Source organism: Balaenoptera physalus (genome assembly GCF_965194825.1).
Source record: "Balaenoptera physalus genome assembly, chromosome: 5".
Lineage (NCBI taxonomy): Eukaryota > Metazoa > Chordata > Mammalia > Artiodactyla > Balaenopteridae > Balaenoptera > Balaenoptera physalus.
In genome coordinates, this window is record NC_138884.1 from 101,137,575 (window position 1) to 101,160,466 (window position 22,892).

Below are 22,892 nucleotides of genomic sequence, written 5' to 3' on the forward strand. Positions count from 1 at the left end.
AGCCCAAGGGAATGTCCATCTGTGGGGGCAGAGCATATGTATTAGAATGCTATGGAAATAGAAGATAAAGAATGGTTTCTAATCAGGAAGCACAAGGGCAGATGTGTGATTGAGTTGCTTCTCAAATGGGCAACTCCATGAAACCTGTTTCCAGGAAGCAGATGCACCAGGTTCTATGTTTCTAAGAGGGTGTGCCTGTTAAATGGTGTATGTTCCTGATCACATCAGTATGGGCCTCACCTGGATAAGTCTGGTGAAGTAGTTCAACAACAGCGGTGTGTGTGTGTGTGTGTGTGTGTGTGTGTGTGTGTGTGCGTGTGTGTGTGTGTGTGTGTGTGTGTGTTTGATTCTGAGCTTTGCCAAGCACCACACCAGTCACTTGGTCATAGAACACGTTCTCTCAAACCCCTAATCGGATCCCACTGTCATAGCCCTTCAGAAACGTGCAGGAAAATAAAAACCATAGAATATGAGAATTGTAAATGTTGACAGGATCTGGATAATGGGCACCAAACACTTCCCTTTGCAGTGGAGAACACTAAGGTCCAGATTATGTATTTTTGGCCAGAGTGATGATGTCCTTAAAGGTGTAAAGTAACTATATCAAATATGAGAATAATATCTAACATTTTAAGGTGCTCAGGACATACATATACATAAATTATTTTATTTTCACTACTGACTTTGGGTTAGGCAGGATGGCAATTAGCATCTGTCCCATTTAACAGGTGAGGAGGTTGACATTCAGAGAGTCCTAATGAGAACTTCCCCAAGGGCACACCACCAGAACCCAGGACTTAGTCTTCACTCTTCAGACCCTTCAGACTTTCTACTCTGCCACCCTTCATATGGGAGAATGGAAGACAAAGGTAAGTATGCTACCGAACTTTGGGGAGAAGTAGGGGAGAAGCAATAGGGGAAGGTCATCTGGCATATCTCTGCTTAAGGTTTACTCTGTCATCTTTGGCTGTCTGAGTTTATGTGTGGTTTGAGTATGTAGGTTGGTGGGATACAGATATATTGGAAATTGTTTTCTTCATGACTTTTCAAATGCTACAAGTCCGTACACTAGCACACACAAACAATTCTTGTGCATGGCCTTCGAATCTCATTCTTCCTTCTCTATTCCCATCTTGACTCCTCTTCGCTAGCTCCATCCAGTCCAGCCAGGAGCAACAGTATTAAGTGCATCCGACATTCCACCCCACACGTTCCCAAAGCTGTGAGTTCTCCATGAGCTATGAGATGAACTGCTCCATAGGGCTAGGTTGACAAAGGTTTACTTTGAGAAGCAATAAAACAATAGACATGGAGTGAAACTCTATATTCAGGTAATTGAGTCTCTATTCTGAGCTTGCAATGTATTTTTAATAGGTTCATTTTTCCAAAAGGTCAAGGTCTCAAACTTTGAGATTTTTCCCTAATTCTTAGGATTTTTTTAATGCACGTTTAGAAAAACACAGGTGCTTAACACATTTTGTCCAGTTAAATGGGCCTCTGTGGTCTGAAACTGGCATAGGCAGGTGGCTGCCAGGTCTGCACCACTTTCGGAAATGTATGTATTTCTCCTTTCCTGGTTCTCCATGGGAAGTGAGGGAGGGAGAAAGCTGACAGACAACAGCAGGGTGATTCTGCGCTCAGCATCCTGTCCTGGTGGTATACCCAAGCTGGAAGATTTATAACCTTCTTGTTACAATGCATCAGCTTCAACACTTTCAGTGAAGTCTTCAATAAATTTGATGACATCTTGCTGAGGGGTTTTGTCATTAAAAGCCTAAAGCTGGTCATTAACAAATCTTCTCTGCAATCATCTACTACTGTGCTAACTCAGGCATGGATCTCACTGGAAAGTTGGGCTGGCTCAGAAACTTTCCAGAAGGCTGCATTTTTTTTTTTCCTGTGTGGGGTATATTTCTTTAGGGAAAGAAAATACAGTTCCCAATCATTTCATCATTTATTTCTCATTATCCATTGACTAACTCTTCTCTGATAGACACAACCAAATTCAACAAACATGTGTAGAAAGCTACCACATGACAGAAACGGTGCTCTGGGCTGAAGATATAATTATAAAAAAGACACAGCTTCAACTCTCAGAGGGCTCAGAGATGCCCCCCAAAATTAACCGTCATTATGGAATCTTTCTTAATGTACCAGACTCTGTATGTAGGCTTTACACGCATTATCTTGTTCATTTTCCACCATGTTTTAGAAGATAGATGTTCTTATTATGCCCATTTTAAAAATTAGATGGCTGAAGTGTTGTTTGCTTAAGACTTTTCCCCAAATTATTGAACTTGTAAGTGGAAGAACTAAATTTCAAACCCATGTCTTGCCTGACTTCAAGCTAGTTGATCTACTCCAAACAGGACTTGGCCAGGAAGAAGGCAAAGACCATGACATTCCAGTTGAGGAAAGATTGAGAACCAAGCCCAGAATAGGCATATATTCAGTAGGTGTGAGGAGCAGGTTGAACCCAACTGGAATCCCCTTTTAGGAGAGTTTAGGTCATGGGTCAAGTATCACCCATTGAGAATAACTTCCCCTGATTTCTCACACTTTCTCACCTGCTCAACAACATTCAGATTATTGAGGTATCCCTTAGTGTGTGATTACGTACGAACTTAAATTTGCCTGCTGGCTCCAGAGCAGCAATGACTGGTGTAAATTTTATGAATATAATAAAGATTAATATCATGTGAGAAAAGCCTAACTCTTTGAAGATCACTGCTCCCTGAGCTTTTACAAAAATTCCTGTGGCAGAACAATTCCAGGTACCCAGTTGATTGACAGTTGTTTCTGCTGCAATGATTTGATTTTTCACCTGATCTGGCAACCTCTCCAAAGGAATAACGAATGGAGGGAGGTCCTGGCTGCTTTGTCCTCCACAGGGTTCAATCATAAATAGCCAGAGGGCCAGTGTTACAACACTCATTCAGAGGTTTCCCAAAATGAATGATGGAAAAAATTGCAGACATTGGGGAATGTTCTGCCATAACTTAGAGACTTGAGGGAGGATGGAATTTTTTTTTAATGTCTTGGTATTCTATTTCTTAGATAATAAGGAAAATAACTTGGGGTGATAAATATGTTCTTAAAAATGCACATTTTGTAATAATAATTATACCATTTGTTGAGGGCCTACCATGTGCCAGGCAATTGCTTGGGGTGTTTAACACAATAGCTTATTAAACAAAATCTTTTCAACAACTCTGCCAGGGCAAGTGTTATCCCATTTTTATTGCTGAACAAACTGAGAGTTTGGGAGTTTGAACCTTTTGCCCGTCCTTGAATAACTGGAACTGGAATGCAAGCCTAGTTCTATGTTATTTACAGTGTTTTTGTCTCCACTGTGTCACTTTTCTCTCATCTATATCTGCATTAATTAAAACACAATCTATTTAAAGGCATTTAAATAATGCAATGATTAAAAAGGTGTTAGCTGATTTTTTTTCTTGAAATGACATTTTTCCTCTTTTTTATTTTTTCTTTCCCAAAAGGAAACAGAAACATTAGCTTTCTTTTTACTGCTCAATTAATTGCTGTGGGATTTTACCTGAAGAGATTAGTAAGACCTCCAGGCAGACGCCATTGATCCAACTATGGTGTCATTATGTGCCTGTCCGGATGCGTGATGTTAGAGGGAAGGCTTTTTTCATGGGAATCACAAAGCCATAGTCCATCTGACTCCCTGGGTTCTGGAGGGCTCCCACCTGCAGCGCTTCCCACAAATGTCTTCCTCGGTCTGTTATTATTTTTAATTGAGCACAAGGTGCTTCTTACTAGTAAGGTTCTCACCAACCAAGATCATCGGTGCTACCTTGGAGGAGTCTCAGGAAATTGATCAGTAACTTCAGCTCTGTGCCTCTGACAACAGGCAGGATACAGGGTGTCTGAGTTTTGTCCAAGGTCATAGGACCTGTAGGCTGTTGCAGAAGCAGCATGAAGCACTTTCAAAGAATCTATGCAAGCCCAGGGCACCAAAGGTGAGGAAAAGTTTGGAGAAGTGTGGTGGGACAAGCAAGCACTCTGAGTCAGAAAGCCCAATACCAACAGTAGTAGTAATAATAATAATAATATACACATTCTGCCTTGTTCTAGTAAATATTACTTAGTAACTTGGTGATCTTGAGCAAATGACTTAGCTTCTTTGAAACTCAGTTTGTTCATCTGTAAGTTAGGAGCAATGATCTCATCTCACTGTTTTGACAATAAAATGAGATGATGGCATCAATTAAGACTTTCTTTGTTCCAAGTGATAGAAATCCAGTCAGAAGCAGATCAAGCAGAAAGAGCACTTAGTTGTAAGTAAAAGTAATGTTTCTCAAGAACATGCATGCAACTGGCTCTGAAGAAAAACTGGAATTAGAGGTGCAAGTGCCCTCCTGAATCTCTCCCCATTTCTTGTCTCCATTTCCCTTGGGGCACCTGCAGCTCACCTTCTCACTACCCCTAAGCTTTACATGGCAAGGCATAGCCACCAATGGCCTGCCAAGGTCAATCCAAGCTATGAGACAAACAAACTGATTGGTCCAAGTTTTAAATCCTAGGGAAGAACTGGGATTGGCCCAGCTCATGTCATGTGCCTATATCTAGACCAATCAATTATCTATTGACAAACAGCAGTATTTTATTCTACTTACATGGCCCCCTGTATGGTAAGTCTAAGGATGGGGGGAGGTGGGTATTTCATAGAAAAAAACGGATTCGTTACTAGAAAAGAGTTTCACTGCAGATGAAAAAATTGGTGGCCACTACAACATATGAAAAATAGCTATCACTATACCCAGTCCAGAATATACACTTAATATAGGGTTTTTGGTCAATGTGTACATTTCTGCACATTTTGAAAGGCTACATATTTTTTAAAACTCAAAATAAATACAATATTGTGTGTTAATTACAATGAATATAAATTATCTAATGTTAAGAATCAGAAGAGATTGTAGATGCTGTGAAAAATTAATGGTTTAAGTACGTGATACTTTTTACATCAATTCAAAAGTACAATAGAAATTCAACAAGTTCAAAAACAGGATTTTGTTCCTAACCCTATTCTTCTCTCCTGTCGCTCACAAACCAAATCTTCTCACATTTTCTACTCTTGCCTTCAGTAACTTTTCTATCTTTAAGTTATCTTAGTTTGAGGGTCTTAAAGATCTAAGGGACTGTACAAAGTACTTGAAACAATTTCAGAGAGCAATGAAATGTCCTTATGTTAGCACTAAACAGAGCACCAAGCTGGGAATAAAGAAAGCCAATTTCTATTTTTTCTCTCTTTTCCCTAACATACACAGAACAATTTTGGACGAGTCGTTTGTGGTCCCTATGGGATCCATAAATCTGATGATGGTAACTAGCCTACTTGTCTCTTGGGGTGAAGCTGGGAACATCAGTGTATTAACTATGAATAGGGTCATTTATAGGGAGAAGTGGGGAGAATCTCAGAAACCTAGAGATTTCCTTTTCTTATCAGATGGGGAATTCCCACACAGAGGACGAATCCGTTTTGTCTGTAATACAAAAGAATGATTTTACTTGGATCAATTTGTAGGAATCCAATTGCCCTCTGTCAATAAACTCCAGGTCCAGGTGAGGGACTGAGTCAATATATTTTAGGTTTGGGAAAGAAACCACTTTATGTCACTTTCCAGAATTCCTTCTGGCTGATTCCAGTATGTTACTATTTTGGAAAGAATCATTCCAGGACCTCTCAAACAGAATGATGAGAAATAACTGTGCCTATCATGGTTAAAAAAAGGAAATTGAAAATCTAATTTTGCATTGAATTTTGTTACTATGATATTATTCCTTTATAGGGAGGAGAAATTAAATTTACGAAGCAACAGTGTTCCAAGTGGTAGCTAAAAGGGAGAAATTAACTGGAGTATAGAAATGTGTGTTACCAGTTGAAGATTATTCCTTCACATTTGTTTTCAAATATGAAAAGAATCCCATCAGGGAAAACAAGATACCAGAATAATAATATTGTCTTGAAACAAAATTCACAGATTCTATATGACAAAAAAAAAAACTGTTTCTGCTGCTTGGTAACAGTTTAAATGAAACATGCATTGATTGAAGATGCATACCACTTTAAAGTTTATTGAACAAATACTTAATTTTTGTCCTTTAAGAATTCTGTCAATTCATTTCTTGGTAGTTAGGATATTAAAATATGCAAATAAACATGCTCTAGTTGGTCACAGCTGATCTTTTTGTAATAACTGAGGTTCTCTCCCAACAGCCACCACTCCTTCTATTCACGTCACCTTCACCCAGGAGTCACAAAATGCTGAAGACAGTCGCTTTTTACTTGCTTAAACTTCAGCAGGTTGAAGCTAGACCAAAATCCTCACCTTCCTCTTTCCTAAATACTTTTTCTCCCCTCTCTCTTAATTACATGCCTTTACACTGATTTACATGAATTTCAGCTTTCAAAATCATTGGTCTTTGCTGAATGCAAATAGGCACATGGGAAAATTATATTAAGCTTGCACAATTGATCTTTCATCATTTCAAATGGTACCTTTGAACAGCTCCTGAAATGTCTGTGTCTGAAATACTCCCAGCGCAGAGCATCATCAAGAGATGTCGGGTCACCCTGGGGAAACCCATTCTCTGTGATGTAAATTACAGGGTTATTATACATATCCTGGAATGAGAAAGCAGAAGTTTTATTCCAAACAGATATTTAAAAAAAAAAAAAGCTCATTATATCAGGTGCATTCCCCTCTACCGTCCCTAAACTACAACCCCAAAACTAGTTTTCATCAAACTGCACTGACCCTATTAACTTAATTTTCTGCGTGCTGACCTTTTATAACTAACAATGGAAAAGAAAAACTGTGCAAATATCCATGAAGACCGTCAAATGACTTCTGTTATAATGAGAAGACAGAAGTATCTTTCTTCCATCAGCATCTGCTGATTGTCATTTCTCCTTAACCCCTTGGTCCCTCCCAGCAGCTACAGCCTCTATCCCCCCACACAGCAGGAATCCTAAAAACTGATAACTTAAAATTTTTTTTTTTTTTTTTTTAAATTTATTTATTTATGACTGTGTTGGGTCTTTGTTTCTGTGCGAGGGCTTTCTCTAGTTGTGGCAAGTGGGGGCCACTCTTCATCGCGGTGCGCGGGCCTCTCACTATCGCGGCCTCTCTTGTTGCGGAGCACAGGCTCCAGACACGCAGGCTCAGTAATTATGGCTCATGGGCCCAGTTGCTCCACGGCATGTGGGATCCTCCCAGACCAGGGCTCGAACCCGTGTCCCCTGCATTGGCAGGCAGACTCTCAACCACTGCGCCACCAGGGAAGCCCTGATAACTTAAAATTTTTAATTTCAGCTACCTGGATGCCATCCAGTGTAACAGAGACCCAAAAAGGATCCAGCTATTTCAACCCTTATTATCCCTTTTAGTAATTCCAGTTGTGACCCCAGCCTGAAAAATATGTCCAAGCTACTGTAGCCACATTTAATTTAATTTAGGATTTAATTTAATCCTAAGTTTAATAATAGCTTTGAAGCCCTTTATCAACTAGTTAACCCCCATCGACTTAAATCCTAGTCATCTCTTCCCAGGCCAACAAATGTATATGCTGTTGCCTAAATCATTCTTTGTTCGGATTCTTATACACACAGACATATGCTCGTCTTCCCATCTTCCCATGTTTGAATACACGTGGACGCAAACAAAAGGTGCATTTACCTTAATGTATTTCAGTAGTTTATGTATTCCCCATGGCACCACATAGACCCAATCCAAACTTATACAAGATGGGTCTGGAAAAACTTCAACTTCCGCATTCTGGAGTAAACCCAGTTCTCCTTTCTTGTTATCCTGGTACTTGACTCAGCAAGTTGTATAATTCTGCACAGCAAAGAAATCAGCAGTGCCTTTGATCATTTTCTTCTCTTCTTCTGTAAATTCTGGAAGCCTGGACGATGGATAACCTTGCTTTTTACTCGTGAGGGCAACCTGCGACTTGACAACTTCAGGATAACTGCCGTCAATAAATATGGGCTTAGCGAAGAAATCCAACTGGAAAGCCATGGCTTTTAGCTGCTTCCTGGTCAGACACTGAGTTGGGATCTGCTGGTTCCACACAGCCAGCAAAAATTGAGAGAGACACCATTCCTTTCTGCTCTTTTCAGAATAAGGATTCATAGCTGTGCCAGGATCTGGCATGAGCTTTAATCAAATTATGAGCTGCCTGATAAACTTTAGTTCCAACGTAAGGCATACCAGGAGAAAATGCACCAAACTCATATGCCAGCAGGGCAAAAATATTAAGCTCATTTATAGTGATCCACTGCTTGACTCGATCCCCAAATGCACTGAAGCAAAACCGGGCATATTTGTCGAAGGATTCAATGATTGCCTCTGAAAACCAACCAACCTCCTTGGTCTTCCAAGGCCTGAGGCAAATCAAAGTGATAGAGGGTCACTATGGGCATGACCCCAACTGTTAACAAATCATCAATGATCTTTTTGTAATTGTCAATTCCTAGAAGAAAAATGAAGGAAAGTATAAGAAAAGTTATTTTTAGTACATTGACAATAAATAAGGATTGGGAGAGGATCAGGAATAATAATATCCTAAATGACTTTAAACCAAAATAAGGTTCATTACTTTCTACTTATAGTCAATTAAAGGCTGGGAGGAAACATGAAGAAGTCCAAGGAAGACTGGCTGATCAGAGAGGAAAATGTGATGGGGCAACACGATTGTGGAAGATGTATGTTCTGAAGGGGATTCACTTGGGCAAGTCGGTATCACTTAACTTTGTGTTATTGGCACACTTATTGATATTATTTTATTTGTAGGGGGGAAGGATAAATTAGGAGTTTAGGATTAACATATACACACTACTGTATATAAAACAGATAACCAACAAAGACCTACTGTGAAGCACAGAGAACTATACTCAATATTTTATCCTAACCTATAAGGCAAATTAATCTGAAAAAATAGATATATATGTTTTTTGTTTGTTTGTTTGTTTGTTTAATTTATTTATTTATTTATTTATTTTTGGCTGTGTTGGGTCTTCGTTTCTGCGCGAGGGCTTTCTCCAGTTGCGGCGAGCGGGGGCCACTCTTCATCGCGGTGCGCGGGCCTCTCACTGTCGCGGCCTCTCTCGTTGCGGAGCACAAGCTCCAGACGCGCACGCTCAGTGGTTGTGGCTCACGGGATTAGTTGCTCCGTGGCATGTGGGATCTTCCCAGACCAGAGCTCGAACCCGTGTCCCCTGCATTGGCAGGCAGATTCGTAACCACTGCGCCACCAGGGAAGCCCGATATATATGTTTAACTGAATCACTTTGCTGTGTACCTAACACAACATTGTTAATCTACTTCAATTAAAAATTATAAATTTATATGTTCATATTAAAAAAAAAGAAATTATTTTATTTGCTTGTTTGTATGTAGATCAACTCTACTTGAATACAAGCCCCCTGATAATAAGGGCCTATCTATCTAATTTATCTCTGGATCCCCCAAATCCTGGGACAATCCCAGAAATTTAGTAGAGACTCAATAAATAGTTGTTGAATGAATGAATAGATTTCAAAAGTATTCAATATAAGTAAAGAAATTGAACCCAATGGCTGCCTTGGTGCTTCTCCAGACCCATCAGTCTCACAAGTCTAGGAAGAGAGACCCACTGATCATGGACAAGGGCTCAGCATCGGTCCCAGAGTGTGGGTTACAAGGGCAGTGAGCCAGGGGCATGGCACATTAAGGAATGCTCAGTTGGGGAGTTTGCTCTAAATTTCTGACATAGTCCATGGGAATACACAGCTACCCTTGGCTCTCAGCTGATTCTCCCAGCACTACATGTGTGAGAGAGAGAGTTTTTGGATGTGGCAGAGTTCAGAAGAATGTTATTAAGTTGGACATGTTCTGCCTTAGAAACCGATGCCAAGAAGATGTTGGGTCTAACCTAACAATGACTGTCAACTTGGAAGAGACTTTCTGAGGAAAGGCTGATATTAGTTCTTCATGTGATTGTATGTCTAAGAGTATGGAGGGAAATTAAGCAAAGAAGAGAGAAGCTGTCCTGTTTCGAGAGGTTGTGAATATAACTGTAAATTCATATGCAGAATTGTATTGCATTCAAAGTTTGCATGAAGCAGGGTCTTTTTATCTCTCTTTATTTTAACTTATTATCTACCAATTTTAAATATAATAATTTAGACTTTTGCATTTGTTTCATTCATTCAATCATTAATTTATTCATTCCTCAAATACATATTTATAGAGAAACTACTATATTCTGGACTTACAAACGTAATATAAACATTGCCCTTGTCCAAAGAAAACTTAAATTTTAGTCGGGACTACAGACAAATTCATAAGCAATTATCATACAATGTTATTATTAAAAATAAAGTACAGAATGCTATTTAAACATATGATAGAGTCCTTATCCCAAACTGAGGGCATTTGGAAGTCCATTCTGAAAGCAATGTAGCATAATGGTTTAAAAAGTGAACTATGGTGACAGGCTACCCAAGTTCTACCCCAAGGCCTTCACCCACTAGTTTGGTGACCTCAGGCAAGTTACTTTATCTCTCTGAATTATCTTTCCTTGTCTGTAAAATGTGGACAATAATAGAAATGTATTTCAATAATTGTTGTGAGAATTTAATGAGCTGATAAACCGAATATGCTTAGAACAGTTCTTGGCATAGTTAGCTATCATCCTAATAATGATTATTATTGTCATGATTGTCATGAGTGACATCTAAACTGATTCTCAAAAGATGAAAATAAATGACCCACATAAGGCAGGGAGGAGTGATCCAGGAAGAGAAAAAAGGGAAACAAATGTGCAAAAGTCCAAAGGAGGAATGGAAATAAACAAAGCCCAACAAAATGTGAGCAGCTTATTTATTCCAAGTTTGCTGTAGCAAGGAGTCAGCCATTATCACTTGCATTTGGCAGATAATTAAAGGCTATCAGGGAAGCAAGAAAGCTTTATTATTTAAAAAAAAAAATGGGGGGAGGATTCAGGTACTTTTGATTGAAGGTTGTTGGCACAGGGAGGCTGGAGGTAGGCTAACTAGAACAAGGGCATCCCAGGCAATTGGTTTGGGAAGCATATTTGGCTTTTTCTGGTTGGTTCTAAGTTCAAAGTAGGGGACAGAGGAGCAAAAAATAGAGAAGCTGGAAGTTGTTGACCACATTCTGACTATTCTAGGCCAACTGCTGCAGTGGGTGTCACTTGGCTTTCTGAGCTTCTCTTGTGGATCAGAGTTTTATTGTCATGTATGGCCTGGCCATTGTTTGTTTGTGTATTCATTCTCTTCTGGGAACTGCAAGTTCACCATAAGGAGAGTGTATAGCTCAGCAGAAGAGCAATAAGAATAGTGAGAGGTAAGCAGGGTAAGCAGAAGCCAAATTATGCAAGGTCATGTGTTGTCTGCATATCTGTCTGTAAGAGTGGGTAATTTTTAACAACAGCTCACTTATTTTGCAAGCATGAACATAATGTGAATCATGCATAACAACTCCATACTTGGAAGCCCCTTTTGTATGCCATTACTCTCTGGGTGGACATAATAAGCTACCACCCCCACCCCAGCCCCACAAGATGTCCATGCAGTAATCCATAGAATATGTGAATATGTTACTTTACTTTTTATGTTACTGCAAAGGGACTTTGCAGATATAATTCAGGTTAAGGATCTTGAGATGGGAAGATTTCTCTAGATTGTTCAAGTGGGCCCCATCTAGCTGCATGAGTCCTTAGAAGTGAAAGAGGATGGCAGAAGAGTGGATCGAAGAGATGCAACAACAGAAGAAGAGGCACAAGAGATGGCAGCATGAGAGGGACTCAACCTACTATTGCCGGCTTTGAAGATGGAAGAAGGGAGCTACCAGCCGAGAATGCAGGTAGCCTCTAGAAGCTGAAAATGATCCTCGGCTCACAGTCATCAAAGAAATGGAGACTTCAGTCCTACAACCACAAGAAACTGAATTCTACCAAAAACCTAAATGAGCCAAGAAACAGACTCTCCCTTAGATCTTTGAAAAATTGCAGCCCTGTAAGCACTGTGGTTTCATCCAGGAGAGACCTGTGTCAGACTTCTGACCTACATAACTCTAAGGTGATAAGTTTGTATTGTTTTAAGCAAGTAAGCTTGTAATAATTTGTTGCAGCAGCCAAGGAAAACTAGTATACTCACCAAAGTTTATAAAGCTTTTCTTTCCTCTCTCACTAAAAGAGCACTCTGCCATCCCATCTCTGGGCCTCTGTAAGCCCACATTTCCTCACTTGTAAAATGGAATATCCAAAGATTTGTATGACGGGATCATCTTGGTATTGGACTGTGTTAAGGTTTTTATAGCCAATGCCTTCCATTGGCTTTGAATATAAAAATAATATCAGCTTTCATGTTTTGCATTCATACTATATGTACATAACATCACACATTTTGTTTAATCCCCGCACTGCGCACAAGAGGCAGGCATTTTTAGTCTCAAACATATGAAAAAACTGAGATTCAGAGAGTGAGTACCGGACATAAAGCAACAATGTTGTCAGATGGCACAGCCAACATTTAAAGCCAGTCTGTCTCACTACAAAGACTGAGCTGTTCCCACTACAACATTCCCCTTATCACACTAATGTTTCAGATCCAGAAACATGGTGATACTGTTTCCCTAGCCTTAATAATCACCACTTTCGGGGGCTTCCCTGGTGGCTCAGTGGTTGAGAATCTGCCTGCTAATGCAGTGGACACGGGTTCGAGCCCTGGTCTGGGAAGATCCTACATGCCGCGGAGTAACTAGGCCCGTGAGCCACAACTACTGAGCCTGCGCGTCTGGAGCCTGTGCTCCGCAACAAGAGAGGCCGCGACAGTGAGAGGCCCGCGCGCCGCGATGAAGAGTGGCCCCCGCTCGCCGCAACTAGAGAAAGCCCTCACACAGGAACGAAGACCCAACACAGCCATAAATAAATAAATAAATAAATAAATTTTAAAATAAATAAATAAAGGGAGTTATAAATAAATAAATTATAAATAAATAATAAAACATTATAAACCATTATAAACCAAATAAACCATTATAAATAAGGTTCCATTAAAAAAAAAAATCACCACTTTGGAGCTGATTCATAATATCAGGGTTTTTTGTTTTTAATTTCTGGAATAATCAATGATTTATAAGCATCATTAGATATGGCACTATCATTAATGATGGCAATCAATGTAATTCAAACAACAGGATGATCTGCAATTGAATTGAAGTTAGAAGTTTTTAAGTAAAACTTTTTTTTACTCGTCAACATGGCAGAGCAACAAAGCATTACATACTTAATATTTATCATCCCAGAACTGAGCGCTTTGCTTCTGGTTTGTACAGCTTATTCGGTGTTGTAATGAAACTTTCCCATGAGGCAGTGGAGTGAGGCTTTTAAGAGCAGAGCTCTGGAGTCAGACAATTCAGTCAAGGGATTGTGGACAAATCACGTGGCCTCTCTACACCCATGTTTCCTCATCTGTTAAAGAGGAATATTAATAGTGCCACCTCAGGAGTGTTTAAGCTTTGAAGGAGAACAATAGAGAGTTCTTTAGCTTTATCAGACTCATACAATTCAGGGTAACTAATTCTATGCATAAACATGTATTTTTAAATGATCATCTGTTACTAATCTAGGGAGCATGAAACCCTGAGAGGTCATTTGGACCCTGTTCTGCATCTGGATATTTAGGGCAGGGTTATTTTCAGTATTAAAATCTCCACAGCCTTCTTTCATAGTTACTATCATCGTCTCTGTTTTAATTAAACCCACTTCTTATTTGATCTTTGAAAATATGAAGCATATTTAAGTTAAAGGTCTTTTGGAAATAGGGAAAAGAAGCCCACTCACATTGACTCAAAAGTAAAGGTGACATTAGAGGTAGAAGGCTGGTTAGTATGTGATGCAGTGGGCATTATTTGAAATGAGTGACGTCAGATACCCAATGACAGGAAAAAATCACACTGGAAGGTAAAGGAATTAAAGCTGGGAGCTGAGAAAATCTTGCGTCTCAGGAAAGACTGATGTCTCCCATCCCAACTTCTCTCAACACATCTACTCCATTCCTCTCCTGCTCAAAGAACCAGTTTCCTCTGAGCATCCAATTTGCTATGGTCTCAAAATGGCCATCCCATCTGCCAATGCCACCTCATAACCCTAGTGCCTACCACCCACCAACTCAGCCTCTCAGCTCCTTAATTCCAAACATCCCTGAGAGAGGAAGACAGTTGAGCAGGATTATCTTTTTTTTTTTTTTTTTAATTTATTTATTTATTTATGGCTGTGTTGGGTCTTCGTTTCTGTGCGAGGGCTTTCTCTAGTTGCGGCAAGCGGGGGCCACTCTTCATCGCGGTGCGCGGGCCTCTCACTATCGCGGCCTCTCTTGTTGCGGAGCACAGGCTCCAGACGCGCAGGCTCAGTAATTGTGGCTCACGGGCCCAGTCGCTCCGCGGCATGTGGGATCCTCCCAGACCAGGGCTCGAACCCGTGTGCCCTGCATTGGCAGGCAGATTCTCAACCACTGCGCCACCAGGGAAGCCCGAGCAGGATTATCTTTTTTAATGAAGTTAGACAAATTATATGTCACAGGAAAATAAGTCTTTGCCTCATCCAGTCAGCTGTGGCCAAGAGCGGAGCAGGATTACGTAGAACAAAGAAATGGGGAAATTTGCTTAGAAGGGGATGTGGCTGAAACTTGCAAAGATGATGTCTCAGTCCATAAAATAACTACACTGGAATTCTCCTAGTCAAACTGTAAATGTCTTAACATAGAATTAATTTTGACCAAGTGCCCACCATGTGTCAAACATATAACTCTCTAGGTTCACTCCTCACTAGACCCACACCACCAATTTCTTTCACTGACCTATCTTCTCTTGACATACTGACTGTGTTAGTTTCCTATTGCTGCTCTAATAAATTACCACAAACTTAATGACCTAAACCAACACCGAGTTATTATCTTACAGTTCCAGGCATCAGATGTCCAAAATGGTTCTCACTGAGCTAAAATCAAGATATCAGCAGAGCTGTATTCCTCCTGAAGGCTCTCAAGGAGAATCCATTTCCTTGCCTTTTCCAGCTTCTAGAGGCTCATGGCCCCTTCTTCCATCATCAAAGCCAGTACTGAAACACCTTGTCTCCTGTCTGACCTCTGCTTCAGTCCTTATATCTTCTCTCTCTGGCTCTGATCCTCTTGCCTCCCTTTTTAAAGGATCTGTGTGATTACAGTGGTACCATCCAGATAATCCAGGATAATCTTCCCATCTAAAGATCCTTAACTTAATCACATCTGTGAAGTCCCTTTTACCATGTAAGATAATATATTCACAGTTTCTAAGAATTAAGACATGGACACTTTGAGGGGCCATTATTCAGCCTACCTCACTGCCCAACATAGAGTAGGAGATTAATAAATGTTTCTTTAGTTATTTACTTAACTACCATTCCTGCTAACTGTGCTCATATTTTAAATCTTAAAGTGCAAAAGAAATTCTGCATAACCATTCCTTTTCCTTTTTCCAATACTTGGGTCTTTTGCTAATCACCTGAAACTTACATTTGCGGCAGATATGAAAATGCACTTGAACAGTTGAGAAATACAGAAAAATGTGATTTCAGTTGCCAGCTCAATCTCTTCTTGTTAAACCTCAAAAACTTGACATTTGAAAGAGAAAGACTGTGTAACAGTTCCATTTTGTAAAATATTCTTCCAGCTTGGGAACACAGGATTTTACTTACAAGTTTCTAAATGTCCTCTCATCAAGCTTTAAAATAGGGAGTCAAATACAAAAACAGGAGTTTCTTGGAAAAGATAGTGACAAGGGTTCTCTAATTCTTTACACGCTCTTTGAGGAAATGTTTAAAAAGAGAAAACAAATGATGGCCTTTCTGATCTGAAACAGTTCCAATTGCTTCAACAGATCACTGCACAAGAGTGAGCAAACACTTATTGAAATTCTGCCTACTGGAAGCACTTCCATTGCCCTTTTGTTCATAGAAAAGTCTGTAATGTTAATCAGCTATGGCTTTACAAAAGCTGGTGCCAAACATGAAAAGCTTAGTGCTGGGAGCACGTGATCCCCACGTGAGAATTGCACAAGTGAATCCTTCACGTTGTCCAGGTGGCCCCAGTGACTCCAGCTACCACCACCACCACCCTCTAACTTTTCTGCTGCCCTGCTCTTGCATTCCTGATCTACAGTGAGCTCCATAAACTCCTGTGTGTCTTAAGGTGGTGTTAAATCACTGGATATGTTGACGTATTGGTACAGGTCCACAATCCTCTATCTGAAAATCTTGGCAGCCATGTGTTCAGAATTTGAGGATTTTTAGAAAAGAAACAGAGTACATATTATGTATTAAGTTTAACACCCCCAGTGGGTGTGGGTCAGTATCCCTTAATATTTCCACAGTAAAATAGATAAATAATCTCACCAAGCAAAATGAACTGAGATGATAAAAAACCTTCCCATCAGCTCAGGTCAGCTTTTGCTGCTAAATCTGTTTTAGAAAGCTTACTAACTTACTAAACCTAAACTTACTAAAAAGGATTCAATATTCAGAACATTTTGGATTTTAGAACTTCACATAAGGGATTATGGACCTATATTACAAGTTGGTGGGGTTTTCTTTTTTAATTTTTATGTTGTTTACCATCCAAATGTAAGCTCAGTTAAAAATTCCAAACTGCTAGAATCATAGGCTAGAACAGTGGAAAGAGTTTTAGTAATTCAGTGCTTCCACCTGATGTTACCAACAGGGAAACTGTAGCACAAAGAATACAAGTGGTTTGGTGAGGTTGTAAATGTCTCTGGATCCTACTTTCTGACATCAGACAGACCTAGGTTGAACTCAGCTCTAACTAAATTTGTCATCTTGGCAAATTTATGCCCAGCCTTACACCCCAGATTACCATGATTCCCTCTGTTTAGGGAGGGCCCTCTTTCACAGGGCTGTTCAGAGCACTAAATTTGCAAAAGCAGGTAGTGAGTTGCACATACTACATGCTCAATAAAAGGCAACTATTACTGCCCTTAGAGGGATCTGTATGGTTATTATTGACCTAATTCAATTAAATTCAGTTAAGTGTTTACTGAATTCATCCCTGCAAGATACTGTACTAGGTCACAGGGGTGAACAAGGCAGAATCATCTCCTTTTTACACTGTAAAAAATTCCAGGGATTCTCTTATCTTCATTATGAGTATGTAGACAGAGTCCCTGACACACAGTAGACACTTAATATATGTTTGTTGGGTTGAATTAAACTCAAAGTGCTCACAGTCTAGCAGGGGATTTAATAATGCCAAGAGTGAAGAATGTAAGAAAGACCCTAAGAGTTTTTCAAAATGCTATGGGAATTTTTTTTTAAGATTTCTTTTGTCTTGGAATAGGGAAAGACTCTAAAGAAGAGGAAACATTTGTGCTAGCCCTTAACAGTAGAATAAACATTCAGCGGGTATAGTTGGGAGTTTTTTTAAAAGGCCAATCCAGGCAGGAGGAAGAGCTTAAGAAAATTTCTACAAAGGTGGAAAATCGCATAGCATGTTTAGTAAGTAATGGGTTATGTGCTTAGGGCCTTGCGTGGAGGAATTGCATGGACCACGTGCATGGGTGATTCAGCCTAGAATGCTTCAGAGGTGAGTTAAGACTAAGTAAAAAACTAGAATGATATATGAAGGAGTTTAAATGACAAAAAATAAATTTTTTTATCTTGCTTTGCTTTAGCAGGAGATGATGCAAGCCACCATGACTTGGGCCAAGCTTTCAGAAAATTGCTGTGGTGGCATTTTGTATGAAGGATTAAAGGACAAAGAAAGAGAGTGAAAGTAGGTATAACCGTCAAGGGTATATCAAAAACATCTAAACCAGGGCAGGGACAGAGAAGAAGGCTAGAAGGGGAGAAGTTAAAAAGGCATAAGAAGAATGGATCATATTTGGCAACCAATTAGATGTAAGAAGCAAAGAAACGAGAAGATTCAAAGATTACTCTTAGTTTTTAATCCTTGAGGGTTATGATGGTGCCAGAGAAAAGAGAGGGTACAGATGATGGAGTAGAATGGTGGAAAATTATGAGTTAACTTTTAAACTGAATAACAAATTACCTACTGTTCAAAGTCAAAAAATAAAACTGGCAGGTGATGCCAAGAAAGTAGACCTTCAACCAAGAGTGGTTAAAAAAAGGGGCTAATGTCTTTAGAATCAAGTCATGAACCTGCTAATCTTGCATTGTCCTTATCTGGGGGAGGCTACTTTAAGGCCACATGCTACGGGTGAGTCCATAAATTGTGGTTCCATTTCACAATGCAGAGATTTCCCCACATTACAGTGCAAGTGCACAAGTCCATCTAGGAACTGTTATCACAGGTTGTTCTTACTACATAGCAAATCAGATAACTTACTCAAAAAGAACCCCTCAATACCTATGCCGGCCCTTTGGGCTGGAAGTGTAGTGAGGCAAGCAGGTGACTTCACGCACAACCTTGCAGTTGTGAGATGCTGAAAGTACATGCCTCTCAAATTTTCCACGTTAGGTCCCTCCTTGCCTCACCTAGTCCCAACCCTGGGAGTAATGTGAAATCTTTTCCAGAACAAAGGAGCAATAACGGTTCTTTATTGAGAAGTCTTTAAATTGTGACGCAGGGGTTACAAAACTTTTCCTATAAAGGACCACATAGTAAACATTTCAGGCTTTGCATGCTGTACTGTCTTTGCCCCAACTATTCAATTCTACCAATTACATTGGGAAAGCAACCAACTATATGTAATGAATGGGCACGGTTGTATTGCAATAAAACTTTATTTAAAAAAAATAGGAATCAGGCCAAGTTTGGCCTCAGGTCATAGTCTGCTAACCCTGTTGTGTGGAAGGAGCTAGCCAGACCTTAGGCTTAAATTCCGGATCCACCAAAAAATACAAATTTACAAAATATCTGGATTTGAACATGCACCTCTGTAAAATGTGATACTTATATCTTCCTCATTGATTTGTGGGGTTTAGAGAAAATGTATGTAAAATGCCTTATAAATAATAGGCTTTCAAATAGGGCAGTAGTCTTTTTCATTACAAGGCATAACATGAATAATAACTAACACCTACTGGATGCTTCTATGCTATACCAGCTACTACTGTGTAAAGCACTTTAAAAGATTATTTCATTTAATCTTCCAACAACACTCTGAAGTAGGAGCTATTACAGTATCCCTTTCTGCTCATGGGGAAACTGAGGCACCAAGCGATGCCCAGGAGATGCTTACATAGATCGTGTGACGTCGCTGGCACTTAATCCCAAGTAAACAGATTCCAGGGGCTCTGGTGCTAACCTCTGTGCTAGTTAATTAGCTCCACTAATTCAGCTTCAATTGAAATGCTCAGAATCTTCTCAAGTTCCACAGGGCTTTTCATGACTCATCACAGCATAACACAGCTCAAAATAGTTTACACACAACTTTTGGAAATTCACCTTCAGGTCAACAGTCAAATAACATCTTGCATAAATAAAACACTTATTCCAACCCCCTTCCTGCCCATCTATTTCCACCCCTCCCAACAAAGATCTCCAGTTGAGGGAAGCCAGAATAGTCCTGAGAAAGCTAATGCAAACCCATTTCAAAAAATTTATCCTATAATCACTCTAAAAACTTGCAATTTCAAAGCTACACTGCAAAATAGCATCCTGGATTAATTATGCCAGGCTGTAGCAATAACCTTGAATTAAAGCTGCAACCTTCTATTTTTAAGAAACACTTGCCTTTCTGGTTGATGAAACCTGTCGTCCCATCAGGTAACAGATGTGACCAGGAAAGAGAGAAGCGGTAATGAGTCAATCCAAGCTGTTTGATACATTTCAAACCTTCCTCCCACAGAGTGTAGCTGCCACAAGCTACATCGCCAGTCTGGTTCTTGAAAACTCTGTCTCTTCCCTGATGGGTGAATGTGTCCCAGACACAAGGGCCTTTTCCATCTGTATCCCAGCCTCCTGAGAAAAAGAAGAAAATGAAACAGTTACACTCTTGACATCAAGAGGCATATGTGGAATGTAAATATTTGTCACCCAAAGAACATCCCTCATTAACTCAATGTATCATATTGATAACTTTAAAATATGCCTTTAAAATAACATGCATGAGTGGGTTATGTGTTCAGTTGTCCTTGATCCCTGAAGCTAACTGGTGGCAAATGAAAAGTTGTTGCATAATGCCGTGGCATAGCAGGCTTTCACGGTTCATTATCTGAAGATCTCCCAGCTGGTAGACAGAGGCAGGGCTCAGCTTATGAGTGTCTGAATTTAAAACATCTCCTCCTTGTGAACATTTCTCCTGGCCATGACTGACATGCCTTGTCCTCGTTGTGCACAAAGCAGTCTCGGGACCTTATCTTTGACCCTTGACACCTGAACCCTAACCTCCTGTCATCTGACCACGGAGCCTGAGATGGTCCAGTCAACTATTGTGGAGAGGAGGTTAGTTTTTGCCATTGTTGGGATGATATTGGTATCCTACATTCATTCCTTCATACCTCCCTTAATTCAGCAAATGCAATGTGTCAGGCTCTATGCTAAGCACAGTGGCTACGACGGTGAACTCTGCTGTGCTTCGGGTCCTTGGAGAACTTACACGCGATTATAAAATAGCCAACGCAAGGACCGTTGCATGAAAGCCAGGGAGGGGTGTTTATCCAGATGTGGGCAGGAGTCCGAAGTCTCTTAGAGAAATGGCTTCTAGACAGAAATCTAAAGGAAATGTTGACTCATCAAGGTGAATTTCTCAGAGGTGGGAGTGGTGGGAAAATTTTTAAAAAAGAGGAGCCAGGGTCAGAATAAGCCCAGAGGTAAGAGAGAGTGTCACACATTAAAGGGACAGAAGGTAAAAAATTACATTAGATTTGAAATCCCTGTTCACATAGAAATTTTATTTAAAATGGTAGTTAGAATCCATTTTATGGTATAAAGGAGTAATGTTAAAAATCTCATGACTCCCTAATTCTACTTCTAAGGGCATACTTTAGAGGAACGCTCATGTATTTTCACAAAGAGATTATATGAGATTATTGAGGCAGAGTTTTCTGTAATAACAAAATCCTGGAAACAACCTGTTTCCTATCAACAGTAGAACAGATCATTAATTTTGGGTATATCCATAGAGAGGAAACACTAATCAGCTGTTAAAGTGAATGAATCAGAGCATAGATAACCCTCTGCTCTGGTCTGAACGTTTGTGTCCCCCCAAATCCAGAGGTTGAAATCCTAACACCCAAAGTGATGGTATTAGGAAGTGCGGCCTTTGGGAGGTGCTTAAGTCATGAGAGTGGAGCCCTCCTGAATGAGATTAGTGCTCCTAAAAGGAGACCCCACCATGCTCCCTAGCTCCTTCTGCCCCGTGAGGATACAAGAAGTCTGTAATGTGGAAGAGGGCCCTCACCTGGCCATGCTGGCACCCTAATCCCCAACATCCAGCATCCAGAACTGTGAAGAATAAATGTTTGTTGCTTACAAACCCCCTAGTTTATGGTATTTTGTTAGATCAGTCCAAATGGACTAAGACATCCTCGAAACTATAATATTAAACAAACAAAAAAAAAAAATCAAGATTCAAAAGAATGTATACAGGAATGAATACATGGAGCACAGGAGATTTTTATGGCAGTGAAACTACTAAAACTGTATATGGATTTTCCACTGTGCTGTGGGTCTGCTCCCCTAACCCTGACTTGTTCATGGGTGAACTGTATTCTGTATGGTACTGTAATAGTGGATACATGACATTATACATTTGTCAAAGCCCATAAACTGTGAACTTTATTTAATAATAATGTATCAATATTTGCCCATCATTTGTAACCAACGTCCCACACTAATGCTAGATGTTAATAGTAGGGGAAATTGGGGGAATGGGATATATGAGAACTCTGTACTTTCTGCTCAATTTTTCTATAAATCTAAAATTGCTCTAAAATATAAAGGTTATTAATTTTAAAAAGAATATATACAGTACTTTTATCATGTTTTATGCAAAATATGTAAAACAAAACATGGATTTTCTGAACACAGACATATGAGGTAAACATACAACAGCATGCCTGGGGATGATCACTTCAGGCTGGTGGTTGTCTTTGGGTAGAAAATGGAGGGAAATGGAAACAAGGAGGAGCCTGAGGGCCCTTTGCATCCCTTATGTTTCACTCCTTAAGCTGGCTAACAGGTATATGAGAGGCTGTTGATTACATTATCCACAATCCTTTTTACATACCTAAAATAGTTCGTAATGACTTTCATGTAAGAAAGGAAGTCACAGCTAGAGTAAATAGACTAAAGCAATTATAGAAAAGTTTTTTCCATCCTCATTTAGCATTTACTTACTCATATTTTTTGCACAATTCTAATAGGATTAGATGTAGTCTCCAGACCAACAAAAAGACAACCTGGGCTATAATTTATGGGAGAGAACCATGAGGAGACAGGAGAGGCTGCTAAAAGAAGCAGCTCTGACAAAAGCAAAAATGACAGTTGATATCAAGGTAGGGTACTAAAGATCTATACAAAGAAATCAAGAATATTAAAAATTGTACTCTGAAGCCATGTCAAATAGAGGCAAAAAGTTTTATACATCCCAATGGCTCTCAAGTTATGTCTGTATATAGGGTTTAGAGGGAGGAAGAAAAAGAATACTGGTATTCAATCTCAGAATGAAATAGGTATGAATATTAAAATGCAATTTTGGTCAAGCATGGTGCTTATAGTTTTGGTTAATAGATTTACAATAAATGAAGAAGCTTAACCTCAGAGAGTTTAGGCATAGTGTATTGGTAAATATTAACAAGTGGCTATATGTTAAAAATGTATATACCGATATGTATAT

At 39.7% G+C, this 22,892-nt stretch overlaps 1 pseudogene across 1 annotated transcript; it reads right to left on the bottom strand.

The window, feature by feature from the left end:
• Window positions 1–291: 291 nt before the first annotated feature.
• Window positions 292–9,737, bottom strand: LOC309660877 (cytosolic beta-glucosidase-like; annotated as a pseudogene). Its single transcript, XR_014268399.1, has 3 exons — window positions 9,671–9,737; window positions 7,710–8,637; window positions 292–6,655 (listed from the first exon to the last, which is right to left on the bottom strand). The product of XR_014268399.1 is annotated as a cytosolic beta-glucosidase-like (transcript).
• Window positions 9,738–22,892: the final 13,155 nt, after the last annotated feature.